This window comes from Oncorhynchus gorbuscha, linkage group LG09 (assembly GCF_021184085.1).
Source record: "Oncorhynchus gorbuscha isolate QuinsamMale2020 ecotype Even-year linkage group LG09, OgorEven_v1.0, whole genome shotgun sequence".
Lineage (NCBI taxonomy): Eukaryota > Metazoa > Chordata > Actinopteri > Salmoniformes > Salmonidae > Oncorhynchus > Oncorhynchus gorbuscha.
Genome location: NC_060181.1, coordinates 50,210,795 through 50,222,986, shown reverse-complemented (window position 1 = coordinate 50,222,986; position 12,192 = coordinate 50,210,795).

Here is a 12,192-nt window from a genome sequence, read left to right as displayed (position 1 = left end):
TTTCACGGGAAGAGGACATTTTATTTTGGTCAGATGTCATTGTAAACTCAATAAAAAAAGAAATGTCCCTTTTTCAGGACCCTGTCTTTCAAAGATCATTTGTAAAAATCCAAATAAATTCACAGATCTTCATTGTAAAGGGTTTAAGCACTGTTTCCCGTGTTTGTTCAATGAAACAATGATGGAACCTATGGAACGGTCGTTAAGACACGAACAGCTTACAGACGGTAGGCAACTAAGGTCACAGTTATGAAAACTCAAGACACTAAAGAGGCATTTCTACTGACTCTGAAAAACACCAAAAGAAAGATGCCCAGGATCCCTGCTGATCTGGGTGAACGTGCCTTAGGCATGCTGCAAGGAGGCATAAATTGCAATGTCTGTACTTTGAGACACCTAAGACAGCGCTACAGGGAGACAAGACGGACAGCTGATCGTCCTCACAGTGGCACACCACGTGTAACAATACCTGCACAGGATCGGTACATCCGAACATCACAGGTACAGGATGGCAACAACAACTGCCCAAGTTACACCAGGAACGCACAATCCCTCCATCAGTGCTCAAGACTCCGCAATAGGCGGAGAGAGGCCGCAATAGGCTGAGGGCTTGTAGGCCTGTTGTAAGGCAGGTCCTCACCAGACATTACCGGCAACAACGTCGCCTGTGGGCACAAATCCACCGTCGCTGGACCAGACAGGACTGGCAAAAAGTGCTCTTCACTGACGAGTTGCGATTTTGTCTCACCAGGGGTGATGGTCAGACTCCCTCTATCGTCGAAGGAATGAGCGTTACACCGAGGCCTGTACTCTGGAGAGGGATTGATTTGGAGGTGGAGGGTCCGTTATAGTCTGGGGTGGTGTGTCACAGCATCATCGGACTGAGCTTGTTGTCAATGCAGGCAATCTTACAGGGAAGACATCCTCCTCCCTCATGTGGTACCCTTCCTGCAGGCTCATCCTGTCATGACAATGTCACCAGCCATACTGCTCGTTCTGTATGTGATTTTTTGCAAAACAGGAATGTCAGTGGTCTGCCATGACCAGCGAAGAAAAGAGAAACAACAGTCCATCATTATTTTAAGACATGAGGGTCAGTCAATCCGGAACATTTCAAGAACTTTGAAAGTTTCTTCAAGTGCAGTTGCAAAAACCATCAAGCGCTATGATGAAACTAGCTCTCATGAGGACCACCACAGGAAAGGAAGACCCAGAGTTACCTCTGCTGCAGAGGATACGTTCATTAGAGTTACCAGCCTCAGAAATTGCAGCCCAAATAAATGCTTCACAGAGTTCAAGTATTTGTATTTTGTATTTATTATGGACCCCATTACTCTTCCTGGGGTCCAGCAAAATTAAGGCAGTTTATACAATTTTAAAACATTACAATGTGTGCCCTCAGGTCTAATCTCCCACTACCACATATCTACAGTACTAAATCCATGTGTATGTATAGTGCGTATGTGTGTGTGTGTATGCATGTGTCTGTGCCACCGCTGTTCCATAAGGTATTTTTTAAATCTAATTTTACCGCTTGCGTCAGTTACTTGATGTGGAATAGAGTTCCATGTAGTCATGGCTCTATGCCTCCCATATTCTGTTCTGGACTTGGGGACTGTGAAGAGACCTCTTGTGGCATGTCTTGTGGGGTATGCATGGGTGTCCAAGCTGTGTGCTAGTCGTTTAGATAGACAGCTCGGTGCATTCAACATGCCAATACCTCTCATAAATACAAGTAGTGATGAAGTCAGTCTCTCCTCCACTTTCAGCCAGGAGAGATTGACATGTACAGTTTAAATTGGAAGTTTACATACACCTTAGCCAAATCACAATTTCTGACATTTCATCCGAGTAACAATTCCCCTGTTTTATGGCCAGTTAGGATCACCATTTTATTATTTTAAGAATGTGAAATGTTAGAATAATAGTAGAGAGAATAATTTATTTCAGCTTTTTATTTATTTAATCACATTCCCAGTGGGTCAGAAGTTTACATACACTCAATTAGTATTTGGTAGCATTGTCTTTAAATTGTTTAACTTGGGTCAAACGTTTCGAGTATCCTTCCACAAGCTAATCCACAATAAGTTGGGTGAATTTTGGCCCATTCCTCCTGACAGAGCTTGTGTAACTGAGTCAGGTTTGTAGGCCTCCTTGCTCACACACACTTTTTCAGTTCTACCCACACATTTTCTATAGGATTGAGGTCAGGGCTTTGTGATGGTCACTCCAATACCTTGACTTTGTTGTCCTTAAGTCTATCTTTAATTCTGTGAATAACACTTGTATCTTTTATCAATGTTTATTAGTATTTCTGCAAAATCACCGGATGTTTTGGAATCAAAACATTACTGCACGTAACGCGCCAATGTAAACTGAAATTTCTGGATATAAATTTTCACATTATTGAACAAAACATACATGTATTGTGTAACATGATGTCCTATGAGTGTCATCTGATGAAGATCATTAAAGGTTAGTGATTAATTTTATCTATATTTCTGCTTTTTGTGACTCCAATCTTTGGCTGGAAAATGGCTGTGACTTGACTCTGACCTAACATCATCATATGTTGTGCATTAGCTGGAAAGCATTTTTGAAATCAGACACGATGGGTCAATTAACAAGATGTTTATCTTTCATTTGCTGTATTGGATTTGTTCATGTGTGAAAGTTAAATTTTTCTGATTTTTTGTTGTTGAATTTCGCGCACTGCCTTTTCAGCAGAATGTTGTCGTGGGGTTCCGCTAGTCCTGGATGGCATGAAGCTTGGCACCAATGATGTTCTGGGCCGTTCGCACTACCCTCTGTAGTGCCTTGCGGTCAGAGGCCGAACAGTTGCCATACCAGGCAGTGATGCAACAAGTCAGGATTCTCTCGATGGTGCAGCTGTAGAACCTTTTGAGGATCTGAGGACCCATTCCAATTTTTTTCAGTCTCCTGAGGGGGAATAGGTTTTGTCGTGCCCTCTTCACAACTGTCTTGGTGTGCTTGGACCATGTTAGTTTGTTGGTGATGTGAACGCTCTCAACCTGCTCCACTTCAGAGCTGTCAATGAAAATGGGGGCGTGCTCATTCCTCTTTTTCCTATAGTCCACAATCATCTCCTTTGTCTTGCTCAAGTTAAGGAATAGGTTGTTGTCCTGGCACCACACGGCCAGGTCACTGACCTCCTCCCTATAGGGTGTCACATCGTTGTCGGTGATCAGGCCTACCACTGTTGTGTCCTCGGCAAACTTAATGATGGTGTTGCAGTTGTGCCTGGCCGTGTAGTCATGAGTGAACCGGGAGTACAGGAGGGGACAGAGCACGCACCCCTGAGGGTCCCCTGTGTTGAGGATCAGCATGGCAGATGTGTTGTTACATACCCTTACCACTTGGGGGTAGCCCGTCAGGAAGTCCAGGATCCAGTTGCAGAGGGAGGTGTTTAGTCCCTTTGGTGTTGAACACTGAGCTGTCGTCAATGAATAGCATTCTCACATAGGTGTTTCGTCCGGTAGGTTGGTGTCACTGGGCAGCTCTCGGCTGTGGATGCTGACTGTAATCCATGGCTTCTGGTTCTGGTATGTACATACAGTCACTGTGGGAACGACATCATCAATGCACTTATTGATGAAGCCAATGACAGATGTGTTGTACTCCTCAATGCCATTGGAGAAATCCCGGAACATATTCCAGTCTGTGATAGCAAAACAGACCTGTAGTTTAACATCTGATTCATCTGACCACTTCTTTTGTTGATCTAGTCACTAGTGCTTCCTGCTTTAATTTTTGCTTGTAAGCAGGAATCAGGAGGATAGAATTATGGTCAGATTTGCCAAATGGAGGGCGAAGGAGAGCTTTGTATGCATCTCTGTGTGTGGAGTATAGTTGGTCCAGAGTTATTTTCCCTCTGGTTGCACATTTAACATGTTGATAGAAATGAGGTAAAACTGATTTAAGTTTCCCTGCATTAAAGTCCCCGGCTAGTTGGAGCGTCACCTCTGGGTGAGCATTTTCTTGTTTGCATATGGCGGAATAAAGCTCATTGAATGCTATTTTAGTGCCAGCCTCTGACTGTGGTGGTACGTAAACAGCTACAAAGAATATCGATGAAAACTCTCTCGGTAGGTAATGTGGTAATGCAGCTTATCATGAGAAACTCTACCTCAAGCAAGCAGTAGCTCGAGACTTCCTTAGATATCATGCACCAGCTGTTTACAAAAATACATAGACCGCTGCCCCTTGTCTTACCAGAAGCCGCTATTCTATCCTGCCGGTACATCGTATAACCAGCCAGCTGTATGTTGATATTGTCGTCGTTCAGCCACGACTCCGTGAAGCATAAGATGTTAGATTTTTAATGTCCCGTTAGTAGTTTAACCTTCCCAATAACTCATCCATTTATTGTCCAAAGATTGCATGTTTGCAAGCAGAATTGAGGCGAGTGGGAGTTTATTTGATCGCCTCCTACTCCTCAGAAGGCAGCCCGCTCTCCGGCCTCTCTTTCTCCGCCTCCTCTAAACGCAGATGATTGGGTACGGGGCCTGTTCCCGAGGGAGCTGTATATCCTTCGCCTCGGGCTCGTCAGAGTCGTGAAAGAAGAAAAAGGATTCTGCTAGTCTGTGGTGAGTAATCACAGTCCTGATGTCTAGAAGTTATTTTCAGTCAGACGATAGCAGCAACATTATGCACAAAAATAGTAAAAAAAATCAAAAAGTTACAAAACAACGCAGATAAACAAACAAAAAAACACAATCGGTTGGGGGCACTTAAAACGTCTGCCTTCTGCTCCGGTGCCATTTCACATGTATGTCTTACAGAGCCTTTTCATAAGTCTATTCAAGTTTCTTCAACTGTCTTTTGACTGTGATTAGAGCGACTGTCAGGCTGTGTATGAAGGTGAAGTCAGGTGCAGGAGAGCAGAGTATGATTAAATAAAGCTCACTTTATTATAGTTCCAAACCGGGAGCACAACGAAAACAAACGCGCTCAAAAAAAAACGGAACAATAAAGTAAAGCTCTTAACAACCACAACATAACATGAAAATAATTTCACACAAAACATGATAGGAAACAGAGGGTTAAATACAAGTAGATGATTGGGGAAATGCAAACCAGGTGTGTATGAAAACAAGACAAGACAAATGGATATATGAAAAATGGAGCAGTGAAGGCTAGAAAGCCGGTGACGTCGGTCGCTGAATGCCGCCCGAACAAGGAGAGGAGCCAACTTTGGCGGAAGTTGTGACAGTACCCCCCCCCCCCCCCCCCCTTTGATGTGCGCCTCCCTCAGCACGCCGACGGTGAAACTCCCGCAGCAGTTCAGGATCCAAAATATCTGCAACCGGAACCCAATACCTCTCCTCCGGTCCGCACCCCTCCCACTCCACGAGGTACTGAAGGCCCCCTACCCGCCTCGAATCCAGGATGGAACGAAAAATGTACGCCGGGGCCCCCTCGATGTCCAACGGGGGCGGAGGGACCTCCCGCACCTCAGAATCCTGGAGCGGATCAGCCACCACCGGCCTGAGGAGAGACATATGGAATGAGGGGTTAATACGATAATCAGGGGAAAGTTGTAAACTGTAACATACCTCGTTCACCCTCCTCAGGACTTTAAATGGCCCCATAAACCGTGGACCCAGCTTCCGGCAGGGCAGGCAGAGGTTACGGGTCGAGAGCCAGAGCCGGTTCTCCGGTGCGAACACAGGGGTCTCACTGTGGTGACGACGCGCGGCTCGCTGGTGATGAACACGAGCGGCCTCCCATGTTCCTCTGCGCGCCTAAACCAGTCATCCACCGCAGGAGTATCGGTCTGACCCTGATGCCACGGTGCCAGAACCGGCTGGTACTCCAATACACACCGAAAGGGGGAGAGGTTAGTGGATGAGTGACGAAGCGAGTTCTGTGCCATCTCGGCCCAGGGCACGAACACTGCCCACTCCCCCAGGCCGGTCCTGGCAATAGGACAGCAGAAACCTGCCCACATCCTGGTTGATTCTCTCTACCTGCCCATTACTCTCGGGGTGAAAACCTGAGGTAAGGCTGATCGAGACCCCCAGACGTTCCATGAACACCCTCCAAACTCTCGACTTGAACTGGGGACCCCGATCCGACACTATATCCTCAGGCACCCCGTAGTGCCAGAAGACATGTGTAAACAGGGCCTCCGCAGTCTGTAGGGCCGTAGGGAGACCAGGCTGAGGGAGGAGACGACAGGACATAGAAAAACGATCCACAACGACCAGGATCATGGTATTTCCCTGTGAGAGAGGAAGATCTGTTAAGAAATCCACTGACAGATGTGACCAAGGTTGTTGTGGGACGGGTAAGGGATGTAACTTACCTCTGGGCAGGTGTCTCGGAACCTTACACTGGGCACACACTGAGCAGGAGTAAACAAACTCTCACGTCCTTTGCCAAAGTGGGCCACCAGTACTTCCCAGTAAGACAGCGCACCGTAGGACCGATCCCCAGATGACCAGAGGAGGCAGATGTGTGGACCCAAGAGATCAACTGGTCATGGACAGCAGACGGAATGTACTTACGCCCAGCGGGACACTGGAGGGGAGCGGGCTCCGTTAGCAACGCTTGCTCAATGTCCGCATCCAGATCTCACATGACCGGCGCTACCAGGCAGGAGGCCGGGAGTCTGATCCATGGGCCGCTCCTTTGTGTCATAAAGTCTGGACAGCGCGTCTGCCTTCTTATTCTGTGAACCTGGTCTGTAGGATAAGGTAAACACAAAACGAGTAAAAAACATGGCCCACCTTGCCTGACGAGGATTCAGTCTCCTCGCGGCCCGGTTGTACTCCAGGTTGCGGTGGTCAGTCTAGATGAGGAAAGGGTGTTTAGCCCCCTCAAGCCAATATCTCCACGCTTTCAACGCTTTAACCAAAGCCAACAACTCCAGGGTCCCCAACATCATAGTTACACTCCGCTGGACTGAGCTTCTTCGAGAATAAAGCACAGGGGCGGAGTTTCGGTGGCGTGTCCGAGCGCTATGAGAGCACAGCTCCTATCCCAGCCTCGGATGCGTCCACCTCCACTATGAACCATATCACCTCCACCCTACCTGACACCCTAGACCCACTCCAATTTGCTTACCGCCCAAATAGGTCCACAGACGATGCAATCTCAACCACACTGCACACTGCCCTAACCCATCTGGACAAGAGGAATACCTATGTGACAATGCTGTTCATCGACTACAGCTCGGCATTTAACACCATAGTGCCCTCCAAGCTCGTCATCAAGCTCGAGACCCTGGGTCTCGACCCCGCCCTGTGCAACTGGGTACTGGACTTCCTGACGGGCCGCCCCCAGGTGGTGAGGGTAGGCAACAACATCTCCACCCCGCTGATCCTCAACACGAGGGCCCCACAAGGGTGCGTTCTGAGCCCTCTCCTGTACTCCCTGTTCACCCACGACTGCGTGGCCACGCACGCCTCCAACTCAATCATCAAGTTTGTGGACGACACAACAGTGGTAGGCTTGATTACCGACAACGACGAGACGGCCTACAGGGAGGAGGTGAGGGCCCTCGGAGTGTGGTGTCAGGAAAATAACCTCACATTCAACGTCAACAAAACTAAGGAGATGATTGTGGACTTCAGGAAACAGCAGAGGGAACACCCCCCTATCCACATTGATGGAACAGTAGTGGAGAGGGTAGTAAGTTTTAAGTTCCTCGGCGTACACATCACAGACAAACTGAATTGGTCCACCCACACAGACAGCATCGTGAAGACGGCACAGCAGCACCTCTTCAACCTCAGGAGGCTGAAGAAATTCGGCTTGTCACCAAAAGCACTCACAAACTTCTACAGATGCACAATCGAGAGCATCCTGTCGGGCTGTATCACCCGCCTAGTACGGCAACTGCTCCGCCCACAACCGGAAGGCTCTCCAGAGGGTAGTGAGGTCTGCACAACGCATCACCGGGGGCAAACTACCTGCCCTCCAGGACACCTACACCACCCGATGTCACAGGAAGGCCATAAAGATCATCAAGGACAATAACCACCCGAGCCACTGCCTGTTCACCCCGCTATCATCCAGAAGGCGAGGTCAGTACAGGTGCATTAAAGCTGGGACCGAGAGACTGAAAAACAGCTTCTATCTCAAGGCCATCAGACTGTTAAATAGCCACCACTAACATTGAGTGTCTGCTGCCAACACACTGACTCAACTCCAGCCACTTTAATAATGGGAATTGATGGGAAATGATGTAAAATATAATCACTAGCCACTTTAAACAATGCTACCTAATATAATGTTTACATACCCTACATTATTCATCTCATATGTATACGTATATACTGTACTCTATATCATCTACTGCATCCTTATGTAATACATGTATCACTAGCCACTAACTATGACACTTTGTTTACATACTCATCTCATATGTATATACTGCACTCAATACCATCTACTGTATCTTGCCTATGCCGCTCTGTACCATCACTCATTCATATATCTTTATGTACATATTCTTTATCCCGTTACACTTGTGTCTATAAGGTAGTAGTTTTGGAATTGTTAGCTAGATTACTTGTTGGTTATTACTGCATTGTCGGAACTAGAAGCACAAGCATTTCGCTACACTCACATTAACATCTGCTAACCATGTGTATGAGACAAATAAAATTTGATTTGATTTGAATGCCAAAGAGGGATCCGGATGGGCCGGTACCCCAATACACACTGAAAGGGGGAGAGGTTAGTAGAGGAGTGGCGAAGCGAGTTCTGTGCCATCTCGGCCCAGGGCACCAACGCTGCCCACCGGAACCGAAGTAAACAGAGCTCTTAGCTGTCCAAAGGCCCTGTCCGCCTCAGCCAACCACTGCAACCTTACAGTACCCCCCTTCAGCAATGAGGTAATGGGCGCAGCAACCTGACCAAAACCCCAGATAAATCTCCGGTAGTAATTGGCAAACCCTAAATATCCCTGCACCTCCTTTACCGTGGTGGGAGTCAGCCAATTACGTATGGCTGAAATGCGGTCACTCTCCATCTCCACCCCTGATGTAGAAATGTGATACCCTAGGAAGGAGACAGCCTGCTGAAAGAACAGGCATTTCTCAGCCTTGACATACAGGTAATGCTCCAACAGTCGTCCAAGTACCTTGCCCACCAAGGACACATGCTCGGCGCATATAGCGGAATAAATCAGAATGTAATCGATATACACCACTACACCATGCCCGTGCAGGTCCCTGAAAATCTTGTCTACAAAGGATTGGAAAACTGATAGAATATTCTTCAACCCGTGACGAGGTACTCATAATGCCCTGTGGTGGCACTGAACGCTGTCTTCCACTCGTCTCCCCCCCAGATACGCACCAGGTTATACGCACTCCTCTGAGATCCAGTTTCGTGAAGAAGCACACCCCATGCATTGACTCAATCGCCGTAGCGATAAGAGGTAGCGGGTAACTGTACCCCACCGTGATTTGATTGAGACCTCGATAGTTAATGTACAGGCGTAAACCTCCATCCTTCTTCTTCACAAAAAAGAAACTTGAGGAGGTAGGTGAAGTAAGGGCCGAATGTACCCCTGACGCAGGGATTCAGAGACATATGTATCCATAGCCACCATCTCTGCTTGCGACAGGGGATACACGACTCCTGGGAAGCACAGCGTCTGCCAGGAGATTTATTGCACAATCCCCCCGTCGATGAGGTGGTAATTGAGAACCAAATTGGCATATTCTGGGGGGGATGTGCACGGTGGAGACCTGATCTGGACATTCCACCGTGGTAGCACCAACAGAAACCCCTTACACACCTCCCTGAGCACTCTCGTGAGAGACACGGGGTGGAAATAGTAGGGTTATGCAGAGCTAACCAGGGAAGGCCTAGTACCACAGAAAATGCAGGTGAGTCAATGAGAAAGAGACTGATTCTCTCCTCATGATTCCCCTGCATAACCATGGCCAAGGTGGCCTCTAACCATGGCCAAGGAGATGGTGGCCTTCCTAATTAGCCCGGACCCTAATGGTTGACTATCTAGAGCGTGTACCAGGAAGGGTCTAACTGTAGGAAAAATGGGGATCCCTAACCTCTGTCGATAAAATTCCCAGCTGCGCCTGTATCGACGAGCGCCTTATGCTGGGAATCTGGGGAAAACTCAGGGAAACAAACAGGCACAAACAGTTGATCAACAGAGGACTCTGGATGAGTGTGGTGCAAACTCACCTGGGGTGATGCCAGAATGCCCTGCCTGTTGCCTCGACTCCCAGAGGAACCAACACGGCACCGACCGGCAGTGTGTCCTCTGCGGCCACAGATGGCGCAGACACTATAAGCTTCTACCTTCCCTCTGCGCAGGGTTCTTCGGCTCTCACCTGAGCTCGGTTCCCCGCATCTCCATGTTGCCTGGGTTGCCCCCGACCGGCTCCATTTCCCCTCTCCCGTTAGACACGGCCGCATGAGGCACCCCCTTTCCCCGTTAGGCACGGCCGCGTCCGAAGGGGATCAGGGGTTGCTGGTGAACCGGGTCTTTGAAATCGAAATCTCGAAAACATCGTTATTTTTTAAACAAGCCATATAAAGTTGGTTCCAATTTCAGTTTAATCCACCAGAAGACAGAACAAATATACAACAAATATTTTGGTTTAACATCATATATTAACATTTTTACAAAATCTTTATTTTTTAATATTTTTTTAGAAAGGTAACACTTTGTAAATTACATCATAAATAGGACTGGTGGACCTGTCACACATGCAGCTAACATAAAAATGGAAATGTCTGCAAAACACAAAATTACAACCAACTAATTGCAGCATTACTGCAAAAATGAGGCAAGTGGAAGTGGAAAAAAATATTTCAAACACTTGTTTTTCCACAAGGGCTATTAAGCAGGACAATAGACACGATGTGGTCCCAAAAACACCTCTCTGACATAGGGTACAGCATATCTCATTGAATGTCTCGCCAGCTTTGATCCATGCCTGGGCCTGCAAGGTTCTTTGTTTGTCAGCCGAATCATTGGGTCGAAACAAATACAAAACAGTACAAGACAAGAGAACACACATGGTTAATGTTCTGGGGAAAAAAATACATATATTATTTGTATCTCTAGTCTTAGAGCCTTTCCATAAGTCCACTCAAGTTTCAACTGTCGTCTGACTGTGATTAGAGCGATGTTGATTGCCTTTGCTGATCGCTCATCATCTTCAACCATCACTGAGTCCATCATACCAAGTCCACCAAGTGCATTGTTAAGTATTCTAAAAACAGGTTTGCCCCAACAAAAAAATGCAAATATAGGGGTTGGTTCCCCTCTCTCCACTGGGATTCTCTGCCTCTAACCCTATTACAGGGGCTGAGTGACTGGCTTACTTGTGCTCTTCCATGCCGTCCCTATGAGGGGTGCGTCACTTGAGTAGGTTGAGTCACTGATGTGATCTTCCTGTCTGGGTTTGGCGCCCCCCCTTGGGTTGTGCCGTGGCGGAGATCTTCGTGGGCTATATTCGGCCTTGTCTCAGGATGGTAAGTTGGTGGTTGAAGATATACCTCTAGTTGTGTGGGGGCTGTGCTTTGGCAAAGTTGGTGGGGTTATATCCTTCCTGTTTGGCCCTGTCCGGGGTTATCATTGGATGGGGCCACAGTGTCTCCTGACCCCTCCTGTCTCAGCCTCCAATATTTATGCTGCAGTAGTTTGTGTCGGGGGACTAGGGTCAGTCTGTTATATCTGAAGTACTTCTCCTGTCTTATCCGGTGTCCTGTGTGAATTTAAGTATCCTCTCTAATTCTCTCTCGGAGGACCTGAGCCCTAGGACCATGCCTCAGATCTACCTGGCATGATGACTCCTTGCTGTCCCCAGTCCAACTGGCAGTGCTGCTGCTCCAGTTTCAACTGTTCTGCCTGCGGCTATGGAACCTTGACCTGTTCACCGGACGTGCTACCTGTCCCAGACCTGCTGTTTTCAACTCTCGAGACAGCAGGAGCAGTAGAGATACTCTTAATGATTGGCTATGAAAAGCAAACTGACATTTACTCCTGAGGTGCTCACTTGTTGCACCCTCAACAACTACTGTGATTATTATTACTTGACCATGCTGGGCATTTATGAACATTTGAACATATTGGCCATGTTCTGTTATAATCTCCACCCGGCACAGCCAGAAGAGGACTGGGTCTTCCTAGGTTTTGGTCTTTCTAGGGAGTTTTTCCTAGCCACCGTGCTTCTACACCTG